Below are 21,441 nucleotides of genomic sequence, written 5' to 3' on the forward strand. Positions count from 1 at the left end.
GGGATTCACAGGACAAACTGCTCCTCCTTCCACGGTTCTCCCAAACCATCACCAGCTGTTCCACTCCAGGGTGCCCCCACGTGTAGTCACAGAGCTTCTGCTGCTACACCCATGTCTTGGTCTATCCTTTCCTCTTGCTCATCTCAACCGCACCTTTCAACCTGCCAGGAATTGCTGGAAGCCCCTAGTCTGTTCAGAATTTTTTAAACTAAATTTCTTATTTTGAGACAATTGTAGATTCACACACAGTAGTAAAAAATAACACTCTTCACCCAGTTTCCCCAGTGGTAACATCTTGCAAATCTACTGTACATCACAACCAGGTTATAGATAGCGGTCGAGTCAGTGTACTGAACAGTTCTGTCAGCACAAGGACCCCTGTGCTGTGTATATATAGCCACACCCCCCCTTCCCCACTGCCAGCCCTTCCCTAACACCTGGCAACCACTCATCTGTTCTCCATTTCTGTAATTTTGTCACATCATTAATGTTATATAAATGGAATCATACAGCATGTAACCTTTTGGGGATTGGCTTTTCTCCATCACCAATTCCCTGGAGAGTCATTGAAAGTGTTATATACGTTCATTCTTTGTTCCCTTTTATTGCAGAGTAGTATTCCTTGGTATGTCTATACCACACTTTGTTTTACCATTCACCCATTGAAAGACATCTGGATTCTTCCCAATTTTTGACTGTTATGAATAAATCTGCTATGAATTTGTGTGCAGGTTTTTATGTGAACATAGTTTACATTCTCTGGGATAAATGCCCAAGAGTGTAATTGCTGGGTAATTGCTGGGTCATATGGTAGTTGCATGTTTAGTTTTATAAGAAAGTGCCAGAGTGTTTACAGAGTCATCCCGTTTTTATGTCCCCACCAAGCAATGTATGAACGATTCAGTCTTTGCATCCTTTCCAGCATTGGATGTTGTCACTATTAATTTTTAGCCGTTCTGATAGGTGTGTAGTGATAATCTCATCATGGCTTGAATTTTGTTTCCCTAATGGTTAATGATATTGAACATATCTTGATGTGCTTTCATATCATTTATATATCCTCTTCAATGAAATGTCTTTGGTAAGATGTTAGACATTTCTAATTGAATTATTTGTTTTTTTACTGCTCAGTTTTGTGAGTTCTTTTTATGTTCTGAATATTAGTTCTTTGTCAGATATATGGCTTGGAAATAATTTTCTCCTTGACTGTAGTTTTTTTTTTTTTTTTTAAATCTTTGTAATAGGATCTTTTGCAGAGTGAAAGTTTTCAATATTGGTGAGTTCCAATTTATCATTTTTTCTTTCATGGATTCTAAGAATTTTTTGCCTAGCCTTGATCCCAAAGATTTCTATTTTTTTTCCTAAAAGTTTTATATTTTTACATTTTACATTTAAGTCCACGATCCATTTTGAGTTAAGTGTTTAAAGTTTGAGATTTAGTTTGAAGTTCATTTTTTTTAAGCCTATGGATATCCAATTGCTAAAGCACCCATTTGTTGAAATCCTTCCTCCATTGAATTGCTTCTGCACCTTTGTCATAAATCAATTGAACACATTTGTGTGGGTCTGCTTCTGGGTTCTTATTTTGGGATTCTATTGATCTATGTGTCCATCTCTCTGCCACACTATCTTGGTTACTGTAGCTTTATAGTAGGCCTTAATATTGGGCAGAGTCACCCCTCCCACTTTATTCTTTTTTTTTCAAGATTGTTTTTAGCTGTTCTGAGGCCTTTGCCTTTCCATATAAATTTTAGAATAAACTTGTCTATAATACTGTATGATATAGGGACTTAGAGTCATCAGAATCATAAAGCAAGAAAGCAGAATGGTGGTTGCCAGAGGCATTGTGGGGAGGAGAGAATGGGGAGTTGGTGTTTAATGGGTATAGAGTTTCAGTTTTATAAGGTGAAAAGAGTTGTAGGGATGGGTGGTGGTGATGGTTGCAGAGTGTGTGAATGAATGTATTTAATACTATTGAACCACACACTTAAAAATGGCCAAGATAGCAAATTTTATATTATATGTATTTTACTACAATAAAAAAGAATAAACCCCCACACACAGAATAAACTCATCTATGTTTACAGAAAAATCTTGGTAGGATTTGATAGGACTTGTACTAAAATTATAAAACAATTTGGGGAGAATTATTGTCTTTACTGTGTTAAGTTTTTCAATCTATGAGCATTTATTTAGGTTTTCTTTGATTTCTTTTATAAGTGTTTTATAGTTTTTAGTGTATAGATCTTGTGCATATTTGTTAAGTTTATAATTAAGTTTTTCAGGTTTTTAAATTTTTTTTGGAGTGATTGTAAATTGTATTATGTCTTTGATTTTGGTGTCCGTATGTTCACTGTTAGTATATAGAAATACACTTGATTTTTGTGTGTTCATCTTGTATTTCCTAACCTTGTTGAACCCACTTACTAGTTCTAGGAGGTGTGTGTGTACATATTACTTAGGATTTTCTACATAGACAACCATGTCACCTGGAAATAGAGACAGTTTTAATCTGTATGCCATTTATTTCCTTTTCTTGACTTATTGCAGTGACTAGATCTTCAAGTACTATGTCAAATAAGAGTGGTGAGAGTGGACATCTTTATCTTGTTCCAAATCTCAGGAGAAAAGCCTTCAGTCTTTCACGGTTAAGTGTGATGTTAAGTGTGTGTAGGTTTTTTGCAGATGTTCTTTATTGAGTTGAGATAATTCCCCTCTTTTCCTAATTTGCTGAGAGTGTTATCACGAGCAGGTCTTCCACCACCTGTTTTTTTTTTTTTTTTTTTTTTTTTTTTTTTAAAGATTTTATTTATTCACTTGACAGAGAAAGACACAGCGAGAGAGGGAACACAAGCAGGGGGAGTGGGAGAGGGAGAAGCAGACTCCCCGCCGAGGAGGGAGCCCGACGCGGGACTCGATCCCGGGACTCCAGGATCATGACCTGAGCCGAAGGCAGTCGCTTAACCAACTGAGCCACCCAGGCGCCCCCACCACCTGTTTTTATAAATAAAGTTTTATTGGGACACAGGCACACTTACTGATTCATCTATTGTCCATGTTGGCTTATGTAATATAATACCAGAACTGAGTGGTTGTGACAGAGATCGTATGACCCTCAGAGCCTAGAACATTTTTTCTTTGACCTTTTATAGAAAAGGTTTTCTGACTCCTGCTGTAGTTTCATGAAGTCTTTCTTTTGGTTTGCCTTTTTTTTTTTCCTGTCAGAGTTACTCCTATCTCTTGATATCATAAGATGGTTGCAAACTTTTTTTTAAATAAAGATTTTATTTATTTATTAGAGAGAGATAGCACAAGCAGGGGAAGTGGCAGGCAGAGGGAGAAGCAGACACGTTGCTGAGCAAGGAGCCCAAGTTGGGACTTGATCCCAGGACCTTGGTATCATGATCTTAGCCGAAGGCAGACACAACCGATTGAGCCAGCCAGGCATCCTGATGGTTGCAAACTTAATTGCTCCACATGTGCCTCTTCAGTTAACTGAGACCTAGACCCCGAGTCACTGGCCAGTGCCCAGCTCAAAAGAAAACAGAGTATGGTTGTGTGTAGATCTAGTTGACTTCCAAAGCCCTTCCTACTCTAACAAGTCTGTATTTCTGTCAGCAGTAGTATTTTGTGTAGTTCTTAGCTTGATAACTGCTGTTAACTTCTTACCTTGATCATCAACCTGAACAAATTACTTGAATTGCACTTACTTCACAGCCTGACCTTTCCTGCCCCGTTTCCCTGACTTTTACTGTAGTCTGCATTATATTTTAGAATGTTTACATGATGGCAAGATGCATGACTTCAGTGACCTTTAAAGGGTCCGGTAGAGTGTAGCATTCTAAAGTTGATGACTATACTGTAGTTACATATTTATTGTATTTTGTTGTTCTGAGGGAGTTTTTTTTTTTTTTAGATTTTATTTATTTATTTGACAGAGAGAGAGAGATAACAAGAGCAGGAACACAAGCAGGGGAAGTGGGAGAGGAAGAAGCAGGCTTCCTGCGGAGCAGGGAGCCAGATGTGGGGCTCGATGTGGGGCTCGATCCCAGGACCCTGAGATCATGACCTGAGCTGAAGGCAGACGCTTAACGACTGAGCCACCCAGGTGCCCCTCTGAGGGAGTTTTAAAGTCTTTGGCTTTGACAAGTTTGTTGTTTTGGCAGAAATGAGCTAGATAAACGATGGCCCAAGTCCTTAAGTTAGGAAATAAGCAAATATGCTCCTTTGATCTCTGAAAGGTAAACTTATGGTAGTTTTGTGCTTATTGATTATTAATTGGTAGAGATACTATGTTCTGCATCTCGCTACATATACAGTTTTTTCTAGCTTGCTTGGTCTACTCTCTCCAGAACATGCCTTTACTGGTAATATCCCTTTTTCTTCTCTTTGAGGAGCTTCCTTTTACCCACTTACCTCCTCCTCTCTTGGTACTGTCTTCTCTTACTCTCCAGCACATTTTGACCCTCCTCTGTTATGCGCTTCTAGCTATTTCTTTTCTTTGCTGCTCATTTGGCATGTAATCAGATTGTTTGAAGACATCATGATTGTTGTCTTATAATTGTTTAACTTTATAATAGTGATCTAATTTAATATATGCATATGTTTTCTCTATAACTGCATTTTCAGCTTAGTGAGGGCTTATTATTTGTATCCCCCCCAATGCCTATGCATGTTTATATTGCACAATAATTATTAGTTAGATGAATGAAAGAATGATTGAGCTTATACTCTGTGTAATATTGTGTTTGGAAGTTGTTCAATAAAATCCTTTTAGTATGGTGCAGGTCAATAGATATTAATATTAATGAATTTCAATAAATGGATGCTCTGTTTTTAACTTACTGTCCAGCACAAACTATCTGTCTTTAGAAATTTGATTATGACTGCTTGTGTGAGCCCAATGGCTGACTTTTCAAATAGTTATTAGAGGAGATCTGAGCTCTTAGCTGCTACATTACGATTTGTGTTTAATATTTATGGAAGGGAAGTCTTTCTACAAATATGTAAAAATATTGGTGAGTGAAGGAAATGGCTCCCAGTGTGACAGAAGAAAATATCTTAAAAAGATCCGCCGTTATCTGCAGTTTCCCCAAGGTTGTGTTTACATAAAAAAGACATTGTTTTATGTTCTAGAATCGAGATGATTTTATGATTTAACAAGTTCCACAAAGAACTTTTGTAAGGTTATCAGTACCCGCATAACTACTAGAGAGATCACATAGCAATATTTGTCTCTGGATTTATTGAGCTTGCTGCGTTCCTTTAATATCATTCATATTTTCCTCCCGAGGGTACCACTTTCCTCTCTTGACTTAATACCAAGGTATGGAAACTCATTTATGCTGTGGTGTAGGATCCTGGGAAATGAATGCCTGTTTATTAATGTCTCTCTACAGGACTCTTCACTGACCATAGGTAGATGTCTGCCGCCTCCTTATGACAGGCAGCATTCAGAAGTGCATTCTCTGGACAGGGACAAGTTGGTTTGGTGGAAAGCACAGACATTTCATGTTTGGACAGTGATGCTGAACTTCCCTTCATATGCTTACCAGCATGTGGTAATGATGAACAAATGAACAATATGAACAAATTTGCCTCAATTTTCTCATTTGTAAAATGGAAACATCTAGTGGATGTTTCTGGGAATAGACGAGATAGTCAAGAAGGAGCCTAGCATGATACCTGACTCCTGGCAGCTTGTACAGAGTGTTTCTTTTGCAGTGTGATGGGTTCAGTGGGGACGTATAGGGGACCGTTTACTGCTGTGCTGTTGCCCCCTGTTTTGCAAAATTGGTTGATGGCTGTGTCGTAACATCACACTCACCAAAAGAGCTGCAGTGTGCGACGGGGAGGCAAGCAAGCCACAGGCTCACTGTAACCTTGATTTCCTTTCCTGGGCCAGCCTTCCTGTCAGAAGGATTGGCTGCGGGATCCACCTGTGAGGCAGGGAGGTCGATGATTACTTAAGTCCGTATTCTTCTCACATCTTGGGAAAACAGGGTCTCTCAGATGACTTTGGGTGGCCAACATGGGTGACGGGTGTGCATTTACTCAGCTTCCATTTTCTCCACTTGCCAGAGATGGCCTCCTTCCTGATTGGCCAACACCAGTTTTCTCACAAGTGAACTGCTTTGTGGTTCAGTGCGCTGTCAGTAGAAGAGTTCTAGCAGAGCTCTGGTGGTTCTTTATTGGGGTGTTTGTAGAGCCCTTAACAACAGTGGTAGCTGCAGTTGTTGGCATTTAGAGGCCCCCCCATCTCTTTGTTCCATTTTCCTAGAGGAGGGGAGGGGCAAAGAGAGGGGGAGAGAGAATCCCAAGCAGACTGCATTTGGGGTGTGGAGCTCAAAGCCCGACTTGGGGCTCGATCTCAGGACTCTGAGATTGTGTTCTGGCCAAAACCAAGAGCAGGATGCTTAACTGACTGTGCCACCGAGGCGCCCCGAGATAAATCCATTTAAATTTATACTGCTTTTGTCATTTGTCATGTGGATGCTTATCTACTGCACTACTGTCCCCCCCCCTTTTTTTTAAATTCATGGTTATTTTCCTGGTCTGTCTTCCTTCCTTGCTCTCTCCCTGCCTCCATCCCTCCTTCCCTCTGTCTCACCCCCCACTCCCCCTCCCTTCCTCTCCTCCTCTCTCCCTTCTTCCCCACCTCTCTCCCCCTCCCTTCCTCTCCTTCTCTCCCTGCTTTTGAGATTTCTGACAATTTGTGTCTTAATGGTTTTCTTACAGTTCTGTCCTTTCGGATATCATCAGTACCACATGGGATCTGGGTATGGCAACTTCTTATTGTCCTTTTAGGAAGAGACTCATGTAGTTCTTTGGTCCCATTCATCCATCCTCAGCAATATGTTAATCCTTCCTAATTATCTTTAAATTGTTACTGCATGATTTATATGTGTCACGGAGTATCTCAGAGCATTGTATTCACCCTGTATTGTTACTAATTTTTCCACTTTCATGCTTAATTCTTTAAAGGTTTTGGGATGTAAGCCCAACCAGTGTCTGTCAAGAAGCGTAGCATAGGAAATGAAACACACAAAATTGTTTTTTGATTTAGAGCTGATACAAAGCCAGTGTGGGAAAATTTAGTTACTGCTTCCTAATAAGTATATCGTAACTGTTTTTTGGAGGGGGAGAGGTGAGTGCAATGAAGATGTCTGCAGTTTTGAAACTTCCTTTTTGTTCTCCTCCTCCCTCCTCCCCCTTCCTCCCCTCCTCAGCCTCATCCCTTCTCCTTCCTCCCCCACTTCTCCTCGGCCAGTTTGGTATGGAGCATCAGAAGCCATGTTGGAGATAAGAAGGGAAGCTGAAATATGAGAGAGTATACGTCTGGGCAGTTCACATAGGCATATGCTTATGAACGAACCTGCTACCCTGGGCGATAGATAGAGATGGGGATGGCTGCTTCAGGCTCAGCAGCTTGGCCCAGCAGGCCTGTTGTCTAGGAGCTGTTTCAGGCCCCTCCCCACGGCTCCTGCAAGAGCTAGACTGTCCCCGCTGTGACTGCCCTGGCGCTGCTGATTCCTGCAGTGGCATCTGACCCGAATGGGCCCAGTCTCCCTCCCAGGGCCTCTTTAGAGCCAGGGGCCATGAACTGTGCAAGTCTGGAGCTGACTGAGCACAGCTGACAGAGTTGTTCTGGAGTCGCTTCTTTGGGAAAGGTCTGTTTCCACTAGGAGAGGTGGAAGTTTCCCATTGAAGGAGGCAGAAACAGGACACAGGCCAGGTTCTCACTGTGCCTTCTTCGGAGATCTGACTGCCTTCTTGCCCTGCTGATGGTTTCATCCTTCAATATTTCCTTGGACTCCTTGAAACAAAACCCAAGTTCCCGTTCTCTCTCTTTCTTTTTGTTTCAGCCTGTTCAAGTTGGATGTTGTCACTTGGAACCACACGAATATAGGTGCCTTTCTTACCCTTAACTCCAGATGTGGCTTTAATGGGCAATAAGTGGGAATTGCCAGTTCCAAGGCAGTGGTCTCCAGCTAGCTTTTCATAAGAGCCACGATTAGAAGGCTGTCATAGGTAGGGCTACATGTGTGCTAAGCATTTAGACTGTTCCAGTTTTCACTGTTGCATTCAAAGATCCCGCCACTGGCGGGGACTCCTGCCCACTTGCGGCACTGGGAAGCGCACCCCACAGTGGCGCCCCTGGAAGCTTTTTCATGGCCTTGCCCACAGAATGAGCATTTCCTTCCAGGCATGCGGCACATGCCATATTTAGGTTGCAAGAACCATGCGAGTATTAGAACCTGGCTCAGCAATATGATTTGGTACTTTCATTTTTTTTAGAAAAATAAAGCTATTAAATGATTGCCATACTTCCTCGTTAGAAGCCGTATGTATCAGTTATAGATAGGTGAGCTCCCAGTATAAACTAACAGCTTTGTTCCTTAGCCCAACTGTTATCAAGTATTGCATCATAAAAGTTTGGCTTCCCCCCCCCACCCCCACTTTAAGGAAAACTTTTACTAGTCTTCCATGTTTCGCATATCAGAAGTTAATAATCACAGTTAATAGTCATGGCCTATATGATGACTCCCATAAGCCACAGAATGCTTTTCTCCTATGGCTAGCTAGTCTTGTTTTGCTCCCCAAAACCAAGGTGAGAAGCGGCCTCAGGGAATGACTACTCAGGGGTGCTCGTGAGTTCTGGGTTTTGCCTGTTCTGCTGTTGTCTGTGCACCTTCCCTGGCCCGCTCATTCACTTATCTGTAAAAAGTACTTGAAAGCAAAGTTCCTGCAGGTTCTTTTTCCATTCATGCAGTGATTTTAAGTGCTTTCTTAGTATTATGCTTAACACTTCCTCTCTTCCCTTCGAAGTGGATCTCCTTTCCTCAGAAGCTTATTAACCCAAGCCCTAAGCCCTGCATCTTTCTTGCACGCTTGCACTTGCTCCTTCCTCCTGCCCCCTTCTTTTCTGTTCTTTTCTCCCCTGGAGGAAAAGGCAGAGAAAGGGAAAGAAAATGGAGGAATGCAACGTGGTTGCAAATATAGCAACAGCTTCTGATAGTCTCTTTCTCAGTCTGGAAAAAGTTACTTTGGCAACTGTGAATCTCTCTCTGCCTCTGAACTAAGTTTATCCTTATTATTATTACATTTCCATGGGGGTATGGCTCCTTACAGTTTTTTTTTTTTTAAATCTGGTTTTCTTCTTGAAATTTCTTAGAGACCAGTTTTTTTTCTATATCTGAATATGTGAAAGTACAGTTGAAGCATATCCATAGGCCATTTACAAATAGAACCACACCATGGTTTCCCCAATGAGCAAAAGTTCTTTCCACATAGACTACATATGGACGTGGTTCTTTGCAGACTGTTGGTTCTGTACCAGCCTGCAACTGTGTCTCCAAAAAGTGAAATTTATCTACAATTTTCCCTTCCAAAGACCAGTGTCCTCCTAATTACTGTGTGCCAGGTCTTCCACAGTGGCCATGTAGCAAGCCGTTGTCCTATAAACTGTCGGTCTAGAAAGAGAAAGGGCAAACAATGCAGAGGCAGGTTGAGAGTGAGTGCTGGGGAAATGCTTGGGCAAGATGTCACAACACGGACTGAAGCAGTAGTTTTGGGGCAGGAGAGGGCTGGACACCGGGAGGAGCTAGCAGACCTGGGCAGGGCTGCACAGGAGATCCAGTCTTAGGGCAATCCCAGATTGCCATCAGAAAGGGGTTGATCAGGGGAGAACCAGTGCAAAACATGGCCAGTCTGGTGAGGCTACATGCAGGAGTCCTCCTTTGAAGCTGCTGGAACCCACCTGCCATTTGAGGCTTCCTGCTCTTGGCTTAAACCCCAGTTCCTAATCATGGAAGTCCAAAGCCATCCTGAAGAGTCTCTAAATTCTGGAGTGTATGCGTGTATATACAATGCTTATGTTCACATGGTTATTTCTGCCTCTAGGTTCCGGCATCCCCCGATACTATCCCTTTTTTGCACTGAATTGACCCCTTTAGCATTATATCTACCAAAACCCCACTCATAATAAAGGTGGGAATGTTCTAGACTTCACTGAAGATTGGGGAGTGATGGAGGGGCGGCTGCTTGCATATGACACAGCACAGAGGTGCAAATGCGGCCTTGGATACTCCTGCTTCCAAGTGCCTTCTGGCTGGCCCTCCAGGCCCGGTTTCCCCCTGCCTGTCTCAACATGCACAACAAACCTCACACTGCTCAGGTTCCAACCTCCCATCCTTCCCAGTCTTCATTTCTTTCACCCTCCCTCTCAGAAAGTGTCAGTCTTTACTCACACAGAACAGATTTAGCACTTCTCTCTGACATGGGTTCTAGCTAATATCCATGTTTTAAGGGCCTCACTTTCTATTTCAAAAACTGTATCAAATTATTTTCTCCGAGATGGTGGCCTTTTCCAGCATTGACCTAGGGTTAAATGTTGTGATATTAGAACTTGAACTGGATGCCAGACTAAGTAGGAGAGAGAATGGAGAGATGGTAATGAGAGATTTGGTTTGGAGGGCCCTTCTTTCCACGAAGGGGTGTTTGTGAGCTCCCTTAGTCTTGTCACGTGTATTACATTGTACTAGATGATTAAAAAAGTTAATAGTCTCTTAAGGAGCTTATGGTTTTGTCAGGAAGACAGAAATAACGTAGATGAGAACAATTAAGCTGTGAACTTTGTGGCACTGATGAGGTGGTGAATTTATCAAGAATTTGGAAACGCTTAACTGCATTTATGTTCCTTATTGTGTACATAGTATTTAAATAAAATTTGGACTCCCATCTCAGTTATCACTAACTCAGATATAATTTTTGTTCCAGATTAAGAACAAAGATGTAAAGGCATATTTCCAGGGATTTTTGAAGGGCACCAAAGGTTATGAATTTCATTTTAGCATCAGCAAATGACAAATCTAGTCTTAATAAGTTATTTTGAATTTAGGACCTCTAAAACTCAGAATTAGTTTTGTTTTTCTGGCTAATTATTCTAATGGGGAGACATTGCCATGCAGGTCTTAGGATAAAATATTGTTTTTGGATATGTGACATATTTTCTAGTATTTTAAAAATCTCTTGGGTATTTTAAAGGAAATTTAATCCATCTGCTTTTGATCTAAATATAATTTACTCAGAATAATGGGGAAATATTTGATATCCAGAGAAATCTATTGATGCTCTTAAAGCTTTTCTCCTGGGAAATAAGAAATCACAGTTTTTCCAAGAGTAAGTCACAAACCTACAATGTCTAATTTTTCTGCTTATTTAATAAAATCTGAGTTAAGCATCAATTGGGCAGTCCAGATCAGTTATTTTTAATTTTTTGAAACTTCCTTTTAAAGCCATGCGTAGGAAATTTTCTTCAAGGAGGTTTTCTTTTTTTCTTATTCTGACAGTTATGTCTGCTAACTTTTTTTTTTCAAACAATGATTTTGGAAGATTTAAGGTAATAAAATGATTCTGATGTCTGTGGATTAATAGTGTCTGCATTTAAGATGTTTCAGACCTGTCAGAAGTTTGGAAATGGCATTTGAATATATTTCTTAATTTTAATTTTAAAACACTTCCTCTGAGAATTAGATACCACTCCTAAGGGAATATTCTGAATTTAAAAGAGGAAGTTCAGGCCAAGGTACAGCCAAATTTTGTACTTTTGAAAGACCTGAAATCCAATTACAAATAAAAGAAGAGGTCATGATATCAGTACCATGGTTTGGAAGTACAATCTGAAAGAACTTGGTGGGGGGTGTATTAGATTATAAGAGTGTCTTGGGTGGCTCCCCAGGGATTGAGGGGCAAGGCCTGGTGTTTTAGCCACCTGGATACTCCGACACACTGTTCCTTCAGTAGCTGTTTTCAGGAGTGGGGGGTGGAGGGGACTTCATGCCACTTTCCAGGATTGACTTCTTCTGACCCCCCTGAGGACAGTGGTGTTCACAGCTCTTCTCTTTCCAGGGTAGGCTTTGCATATCTGATTTGGGCCTTGGCCTTGTTCCTTCAGATCCCCCCTCTCCACTTGAAGCCCACCTGCCGGAAGTCTGGGCAGGAGCCTGTCCCCTGCTCCACAGCCCTCTGCTGCCCTCTGCTGCCCACTGCAAATGGCAGTTAACCCTCCCGTCCCAGCTGGCCTGTCGGATCTGGTGGCTGGGTGCTTGCAGTAGTCTTCTGGCCTCTCTTTCCTGTAGTTCAGCACGCAAATCATAGCCAGACAGATTATCCCTTCACATGCGAATCAGCTCAGTTGTAGCGATTAGGTGCACAGACTGGCTATAGACTGCTTGGGTTAAGTTCCAGCTCTGCCCTTTATTAACTGTATGACCTTGGGCAAGTTGTATGACTTTGGGCAAGTTAGTTAAAGTCTGTATGTCTCAGTTTCCTGGCCTGAAAAATAGGTTGATCCTGCTTATATGAGGTCGGTATTACTGTTATGAGGAATAATGAAATGAGAAGTATTTGGAACAGTGGCATATAGTAATTGCTAAATAAATATTCGTTATTGGTATACTTATCACCTGCCCCTCTTATTTAGGATTTACTGCAGATCAGCATTTCCCAAAACACAAGGTGATATTAGATGGTTCAAGGGTATGGCATTGAATAACATGGGCCACAGTGAGAAAACCTTTTTTTCTACTATCTTTCAGCTCTTCTGGTTCTATCAAGGTGCAAGTGTCAGCTTGGTGCCAGAATGTTTTTAGTCCTTCTCCAACACTTGTTAATTTCTCTTTTTAATAGATACAGGCCTCAAGTTTATAAATAGCTATAAGCTTTGACAATTTAATAACCCATTTTAACAACCCATTTTAACAGGTTTTTTTTTTTAATTTCTGGCAAATGATGCTGGTTTTCATTTTATAGTTGTATTATAAAGTTTCCTTTATAAAGTTAATGACAAATATAAAATTTCCTTCAAAAACTAATCTAGGTTAAAAAGAAGTTAGTTTAGGGGCACCTGGCTGACTTAGTCTGAAGAGCATGTGACTCTTGGTCTTGGCATTGTGAGTTCAAGCCCCACATTGGGTGTAGAGATTACTAAAAAAAATAAACTTAAAAAAAAAAGTTTGTTGAAAGAATGTTAAGTATATAATAAATCATACTATAATTTCAAATATGGCAAAAATCATGAACATGGCACTGAAATGCCTGAGGTTGAGGAAACCCCATGGGAGATGTGAATACATGCCTTGGGACTTTGTAGTGGGTGCTCAGCTGGCCTGGGACCCTTTCTGCTCCCCTTATGGACTTCTGCCTTGTCCATACTGCTTTGCTGATGGCTGACATGTCTTAAACATTCCTGCCCTTGGATTTTTTTCTCAAGAATGCCCTACAGGTTCCACTTATCCTTCAAGGCCCCATTAAAAGTAACATCCTGGGTGCCTGGGTGGCTCAGTTGGTTGAGCGTCCGTCTGACTCTTGATTTTGGCTCAGGTCATGATCTCGGGGTTGCGGGATCACGCCCCACATCAGGCTCTGCGCTGATCAGGAAGTCTCCTTGGGATTCTCTCTCTCCCTCTGCCCCTCCCCCCACTCATGTTTTTTTTTTTTCTCTCTCTCAAAAAAAGAACATTCTCTGTAAGGCCTCCTTGAACACCTTGCTTCAGTCTTCTCTCCTTCCTCCAGATTCTATTACATTCTTTGCCCGTTCTGTATATTGGCAGTCATTTTTTGGTTTATGATATCTGTTATTTCCATTTCCCTGTCCTGTTTTTGCAACTGGAAGGAAAGGATTGGAAGCTCCTTTAGGTTGGGGACAGTGTCTTAGTCATCTCAGTATCTCCTTTAGGGCTTAATACAGTGTCTTGGATACAGTAAATACTCTAATACTCAGTGTTTATAGATTGAGGTGTCATTTATATAGCATAAAACTCACTGCTCTGGGTGTGCAATTTGATTTTTTAAAAAATATTGTATACAGATGCGAAATTGTTAACACAGTCCTGTCCAGAACACTTTGGTCTGTTCTGAAGTTCTCTCCTGCCGTTTTGCAGCCAGTCCTCTCCCCTACCCCAGCCCCAGACAGCCAACCATCTCTCTTCTCTACGTAGAGTTTTATCTTTTTAAAGGTATTTCATAGAAATGGAATCACACAGCACATCGTCTTTTCTGTCTGGCTTCTTTCACTTAACGTGATGTTTCTGAGGCTCACCCATGTTGTTGCATGTATTAGTAATTGGTGACTTTTTGTCGTGTAGCATTGATAGGCTGCATTTTGTTTAACCATTCGCCATGTTGTGGACTTGGGAATTGTTTGCTGTTTTTGGCTGTTGAGAAGAATTTCTTGATAAATGTTCATCTGCAGGTCTGTGTTTTCTCACAGGTAGACTTAGGGCTGGAAATTGCTAGTTCTTATGGTAAGTATAAGTTGAACTTTTCAAGACACTGCCACACTGTTTACCATTTTGTATTCCCAGCAGCGATGTATGAGGGGTCCAGTTTCTAGCATCCTCGGCAACACTTGGCATTTACTGTCTTTTTTCTTTTAGCCTTTCTCATGGGTGTTGAGGGGTGAATCAAGGATGGCTCTTGGATTTTCAGGTTGAGCAGCTGAGTGCCATTAAATTGAGGCTGAAAGAGGAAGGAACTTTTCTGAGAACAGTCAAGAGTTCTGGTTTGACAAAGTGGAGTTTGAGGTATCTATTAACCATTTCAGAGGGACTGTTAAGTCAGTAGTGGGATGTGTCTAGTCTGTCTTCCGGAACTCATTTAGTAATGGAATCTGGAATAGTTGCTTCAATTTCCTATATTTTAGATACATGTCTGATGGTCTGGAAAGTCACATGACTTCTTCTGATGTCAGTGTCCTTATCTATAGAGTAAAATAACATCTGTCTTCCTCCAAAGGTTGGGTGAGAAGTGAATGAGTTAAGGAAGGTGAAAGTGCTTATTAGCATAGATATTACTCATGCATGATTATCTTTTGTTGATGTCATTGCTGTGTTCATTGTGGCTTCTAACCCCATATTTTGCACATAAGCAAGTGCTCAGTAAATACTGGCTTGATGAATCAATGAACGCAGATAATGACTACGTGCATAATGGGGGAGATGGGAGAGAGGAGAAAGAAGAAAGAAAGATGAGCCTGGTGAGAGCTGGTGAGAGGGAGGTGGGGGAGGAGAGGAGAACAGAGAGAATGGGTAGAATTTAGATCTGCCTTAGGAAGGATGGCCATACAATTCCATGCGTGAGCTTTGTGGAAAGGCCATGTGTCTTTTGTTTTATGACATCACATATGTCATATAATAACAATATGTAAAGTGTAGTATTTCTTAAGTGTCTTATCTTCATACTAGACTTTAAGCTTTTTGAGGGCAGGGGTAGTTTCTGATGTGCCTCTGGATTGCCTAGAGCCTTAGCTTACTGCTTTAAGCTTAAGTGAACACCACAAATATGTATAAAATGAATGAATACACCTTTCAAACTTCTGTCCTTATTCTATCTAAGGTGACCTGTATTTGACTTTTGGTTGGTCAGTAGGTTACACTTCAGCTTATTTCCTTCTTGTGATCCTAGGATGTCGTGCACATGCTCTGCCATGGCTGATGGGTGACCTGTAGTCGCAACTGCTTGTTTACATACCTGCTGCATGATGGCAGGGGTTCCATATCCCTGGGCACAGGCCCGGCATGTAGTGGTTGTTTAAATAATGTTTGAGAGAATGATTCCTGAGTGGATATCATTATTTAAGACTTAATGAATAGCTGGGAAAGAAGACCAGATTCATGCTCTTTGGGGTTTCAGATTATGGAAGATCTAAACCTAAGGAGGGAAAGAGAGTGGGGAAATGGTCCAATAATTCTATTTTTCCTCATTTTCTTTCTTTTTTAAAAAAGATTTTATTTATTTATTTGAGAGAGAGAGAGAGTGCACAAGCAGGGGGAGGGGCAAAGGGAGAGGGAGAAGCAGGCTCCCCGCTGAGCAGGGACCCAGGACCCTGAGATCGTGACCTGAGCTGAAGGCAGACACTTAACTGACTGAGCCACCCAGGTGTCCCAGTTTTCCCCATTTTCTGTCTTGTGGACAAGATAGATATATTCTGTCTGGTTAGGAAGTAGCTCCCCACTACTGTGATCCTAGGATGTCGTAAGATCCTAAGATCTTACGTCTTAGGTGACAGTGTTAGCTCATGTTGTAAATATTCTGAGAGGGCCACAGCCTGAAAAGTTCTTGTTAGGTTAGTTCATTAGGGAGTATTTTTCTAGATTGGCTCAAAACAAAGGATTTTAAACATTATTTTTTTAGAAAAACATTTTTTTTGTTAAAATCTTGCGTGAACCTTGTACCTGGTAAGTCATAAAAACAGAACTACTGTAGTTTTTGCAGTGGTGCTGTCTTAGAACCTTCTTGCCTGCTTATCCTTTCTTTGTCCTCTTTGAGGGCCCTGCAGCCTCTGGGGAGCTCCAGGACTCTCTGGAAGAACAAAGTTTGAAAAATCATGAAGTTTGTGCATTTTGACCTCCTGTTTCTTCTGTTACCCTCATAGACTGCGCTAAGTCTGTAGAAAGACTTAACCATGTTACTACCATCTGCAACCACTAACTTATAGACTCTATAAAACTTCTAAGAATCAGTCCTTTTTCATTGTATTTTCTGTCTGAGAGGTTGAATCAGAAGGACGTGTTGAGGCTACCAATAAATCATAAATGGTATGCACTGGGAAGAAAATTCCCCATATTTGTGAATCTGCCCTTGTGAGTATATTATATAGTCAGTATCCTGTGTGGGTACAGAGAGTGCCCTGTCCAAGCAGGTGGCTGGGAGAGGGACCCACGGGGACGTGGAGGAGAGACAGGGATTAAAATGTTGAGTCTGATCCTGGGTTAGCACTGAGGAAGCCTCCCGAAGCCTGCTGGGATCAGGGTGCCTGGGAAGAGCTGCCTGAGTTGTGGGATAAGGTTTGCTAACATGTGACCGAGGCTGGCCGTCAAACTTTTGAATTCACTAGGTCCTGGCAGTTAGGGAGAGAAGATGGAGTGACTTCAAGGCGGACCTGGCAGTCCAAGAGAGCAGGCACTATTTGAGGAGTCAGAACCAAGAGAGTGGGCAGAAGGGAGCTGTGTTTGGAGAGGCCAGGAATGTTGGAGTTGGCCAGGGTCTCACCAAGAAGTCAAAGCAGAGGAAGGCACGAGAATTTGCTGGGTAGACTCCTGGAGCAGATTCACACGGACAAGGTTTTAGCTAATATGTAGTGTTTTTTATAAGAAGGGCTTTTGTGGGTTTACCTTGAGATGTAATCATTCAAAATACTCAAAATACTGGAGAGATGGACTGCAACTTTATTTTTATTGAGATATAACTCACATACCATAAAAGTCACCTTTTTATAGTATGCAATTGAGCAGTTTTTTTAAAATTTATTTTATTTATTTATTTATTTATTTATTTTAAGATTTTATTTATTTGCGAGAGAGAGAATGAGAGACAGAGAGCATGAGAGGGAGGAGGGTCAGAGGGAGAAGCAGACTCCCTGCTGAGCAGGGAGCCCGATGTGGGACTCGATCCTGGGACCCCGGGATCATGACCTGAGCCGAAGGCAGTCGCTTAACCAACTGAGCCACCCAGGCGCCCTCGAGCAGTTTTTAGTATATTTATGAAGTTGTACAGCCATCCCCACAAATTCCAGAACATTTTCATCATTCCAAAAGGAAACCCTGTACCCATTAGCTCCTCCCCATTCTTCTCTCTGCCTAACCCCTGGCATCCACTAGTCTGTTTTCTGTGTCTGTGGATTTGTCCATTCTGGACCTTTCGTACAAATAGAATTGTACAATATGTGGACTTTTATGTCTGGCTTCTTTCACTTAGCATAGTTTTTTTCAAAGGTTCATCCATGTTAAAGCATGTATCAGTGCTTAATTCCTTTTTATGGCTGAATAATATTCCATTTTATATTTAGACCACATTTTATTTACCTGTTCAACTGTTGATGGACATTCAGATTGTTTTCACTTTATAGCTATTATGAATAACACTGTTAAGTACATTTGTGTGCAAGTTTTTGATTTACTCTGACAATGTCTTTTAATAGGTGCATGTAGACCATTAATGTTCAAAATGATTATTGATATAGTTGGATAAATATCTACCATATTTATTACTGTTTTCTATTTGTTGCCCTTGTTCTTTGTTCCTATTTTTGTCTTCTACTTTTTTTCTGCCTTTTGTGGTTTTATTTTATTTTTTTAAAGATTTTATTTATTTATTTGACAGAGAGAAAGAGAGAGCACAAGCAGGGGGAGTGGCAGGCAGAGGGAGAGGGAGAAGCAGGCTCCCCACTGAGCGGGAAGCCCAATGTAGGGCTCAATCCCAGGACCCTGAGATCATGACCTGAGCCAAAGGCAGATGCTTAACCCACTGAGCCACCCAGGCGCCCCTGCTTTTTGTGGTTTTAATTGAACATTTTATATGAACTCATCTTTTCTCTTTTCTCAGTGTATCAGTTATACTTTTTAAAAAAAACTTCGTTTAGTGATTGCCCTAGAGTTTATAATATATTTTTACAACTAATCCAAACCCACTTTCAAGTAACATTGCCCTACCACATGGGTAGTGTGAGTATCTTATAATAACAAAATAATCCTAATACCTCTCTCCCACCCTAACATCATTGCTGTCTTTTGTTTCACTTATATATAAGCATACATAAGCATATAGTTATACAAATGATCATATACATATACACATATATATACAAACATAAGCATTTATAATTAAGTACATGGCTATTATTTTGAACAAACTCTTATCTGTTAGATCAATTAAAAATAAGAAAAAAGTTTTTATTTTACTTTCACTTTTGCATCTTCAGTGCTCTTCCTTTCTTTATGTAGATCCAGTTTCTAATCATGAAAAGGCATTGGGTTTTGTCACATGCTTTCTGTATGTATATTGAGATGATTGAGTGGTTTCTGTCCTTTATTAATATGGTATAGTACATTGATTGATTTTTCTATGTTGAACCAACCTTGTATTCCTGGGATAAATCCCACTTGGTCATGGTTTATAATCCTTTGTACATGTTGCTAGATTCAGTTTGGTAGTATTTTGTTGAGAATTTTTGCATCTGTATCCATAAGGGATATTGGTCTGTAGTTTTCTTGCAATATCTTTATCTAATTTAAAAAAAATTTTTTTTATTCTTTATTTCATTTATTTCCAGTCTGGTCTTTATTATTTCTTCACTGGTTATTTAGGAGTATTTTTTCCATATATTTGTGATTTTCCCAATTTTTGTCCTGTGATTGATTTCTGCTTTTATTCCATTGTGGTTGGAGAAATACTTTGTATGATTTCAGTCCTTTTAAATTTATTGGCACTTGTTTTATGGTTTAATGTATTGTCTGTTTTGGAGAACGTTCCATGTGCACTTGAGAAGAATGTGCATTCTGCTGTTGAGTGGAGTGTTCTATAGATGTCTGTCAGGTCTAGTTGCTTTACAGTGCTGTTCAAGCTTCTCTTCCTTGCTGATTTATATAGTTGTTCTAGCTATTATTTAAAGTGGAGTATTGAAGTCTCCACCTATTATTGGAAAATTGTCTGTTGAATTGCCTGTTTCTTCTTTCAATTATTTCATGTTTTGCTGTATATATTTTAGGGTTCTTTTGTTATGTGTATGTATGTTTATAATGGTTGCATCTTCTTGATGAATTGACCCTTTTATCATTATAAGATGTCTTTATTTGTTTTTAGTAACAATTTTTGTCTTAAAATGTATTTGTCTGATATTAGTATGACCATTCCAGCTTTCTTTTGGTTGCTGTTTGCATGGTATATATTTTTAAATTTTTTTACTTTCAAACTATTTGTGTCTTTGAATCTAAAGTTGTGTCTCTTGTAGACAGCACATAGTTGGATTATGTATTTTAAATCCATTCTGCCAGTCTCTGTCTTTTAATTGGAGTCTTTTTTTTTTTTTTTAAAGATTTTTATTTATTTGTTTAACACAGAGAGAGCACAAGTAGGCAGAGCAGCAGACAGAGGGAGAGGGAGAAGCAGGCTCTCCGCTGAGCAGGGAGCCCGATGCGGGGCCAAGCAGGGAGCCCGATGTGGGGCTCAATCCCAGGACCCTGGGATCATGACCTGAGCCGAAGGCAGCCGCTTAACGACTGAGTCACCCAGGCTCCCCTTAATTGGAGTCTTTAGTTCATTTAAGTTTAATGTGAATACTGATGATGTTGTATTTATTTCTGCCATGTTGCTGTTTTTTCTCTTTGTCTTTTTTGTCTCTCTGTTCTTCCATTATTACCTTCTTTTGTATTAAATATTTTTCTATGGTAACATTTTAGCTCCCTTGTTTTCTTAGTGGTTGCTTTTAAGTTAACATTTTAATTTATAACAATCTAATTCAGATTTATATCGACTTAATTTCAGTAGTATACAAAAACTTTGTTCCTGTATAATTGTGTTTCATCTCTCCTTTATCCTGTTGTCACAGATTACACCTTCACATATTGTGTGTCCATCAACATAGATTTATAATTATTGCTTTTTTTTTTTTAAGATTTTATTTATTTATTTGACAGAGACATAGCGAGAGAGGGAACACAAGCAGGGGGGAGTGGGAGAGGGAGAAGCAGGCTTCCCGCTGCGCAGGGAGCCCAATGTGGGGCTCGATCCCAGGACCTTGGGACCATGACCTGAGCCGAAGGCAGACGCTTAATGACTGAGCCACCCAGGCGCCCCTGTAATTATTGCTTTATGCTGTTGTCTTTCAAATCACGTAGGAGAAAAAAGTTATAAACAAAAAATACATTTATACTACTTTTATTTTTTATTTATTTTTTATTTTTTTCGTCGGGGAGGGGCAGAGGGAGAGGGAGAGAGAGAATCTTAAGCAGGATGCACGCCCAGAGTGGAGCCCAGTCTCACAACCCTGAGATCATGACTTGAGTCGAAATCAGGAGTTGAATGCTTAACTGACTGAGCCACTCAGGTGCCCCACATTTATACTACTTTTAATATTTGCTTCTGAGGTTACCTTTACTTGTGTTCTTTATTTCTTCATGTGGATTTGAGTTACTATCTAGTCTCCTTTCATTTCAGCCTGAAGGAGAAAGTTCCTTTAGTATTTCTTATAGGGCAGATCTGCTAGCAGTAAGTGTTCTGTTTTTGCTTATCTTGGAGTGTCTTAGTGCCTCTTTGAGTTTTGAAGGAGACTTTTGCTGGTATAGAACTCTGGTGGATGTTTTTTTTCCTGTTAGCACTTTGACTCTGTCATCCCACTGCTTTCTGGGCCTCCGTGGCTTCCAATGAGCAATCAGCTGTTAATCTTATTGGGGCCCCTAATCTGTGAGGAGTCACTTCTTCCTTGCTGCTTTCAAGATTCTTTCTTTGTTCTTTAACTTTTTCAACAGTTTGATTATAAATTGCAAATCCGCTGTCATCCCTGCCCATGTCTCATCACCCTTATTTGGAAGGATGACACAGAACACTTTTGTTAGTGCTTTACTTCAACACTTTAATATCTTGTAGCATTTCTCTGATCTGTCA

The 21,441-nt window shown here is 40.5% G+C and overlaps 1 protein-coding gene across 2 annotated transcripts in view; it reads left to right on the plus strand.

Moving 5' to 3' along the window:
* MSRA (methionine sulfoxide reductase A) overlaps positions 1-21,441 on the plus strand; it is a 443,442-nt gene that overhangs the window by 19,794 nt on the left and 402,207 nt on the right. The gene's annotated exons all lie outside the window — the stretch shown is intronic.

Source organism: Neomonachus schauinslandi, chromosome 2 (assembly GCF_002201575.2).
Source record: "Neomonachus schauinslandi chromosome 2, ASM220157v2, whole genome shotgun sequence".
Lineage (NCBI taxonomy): Eukaryota > Metazoa > Chordata > Mammalia > Carnivora > Phocidae > Neomonachus > Neomonachus schauinslandi.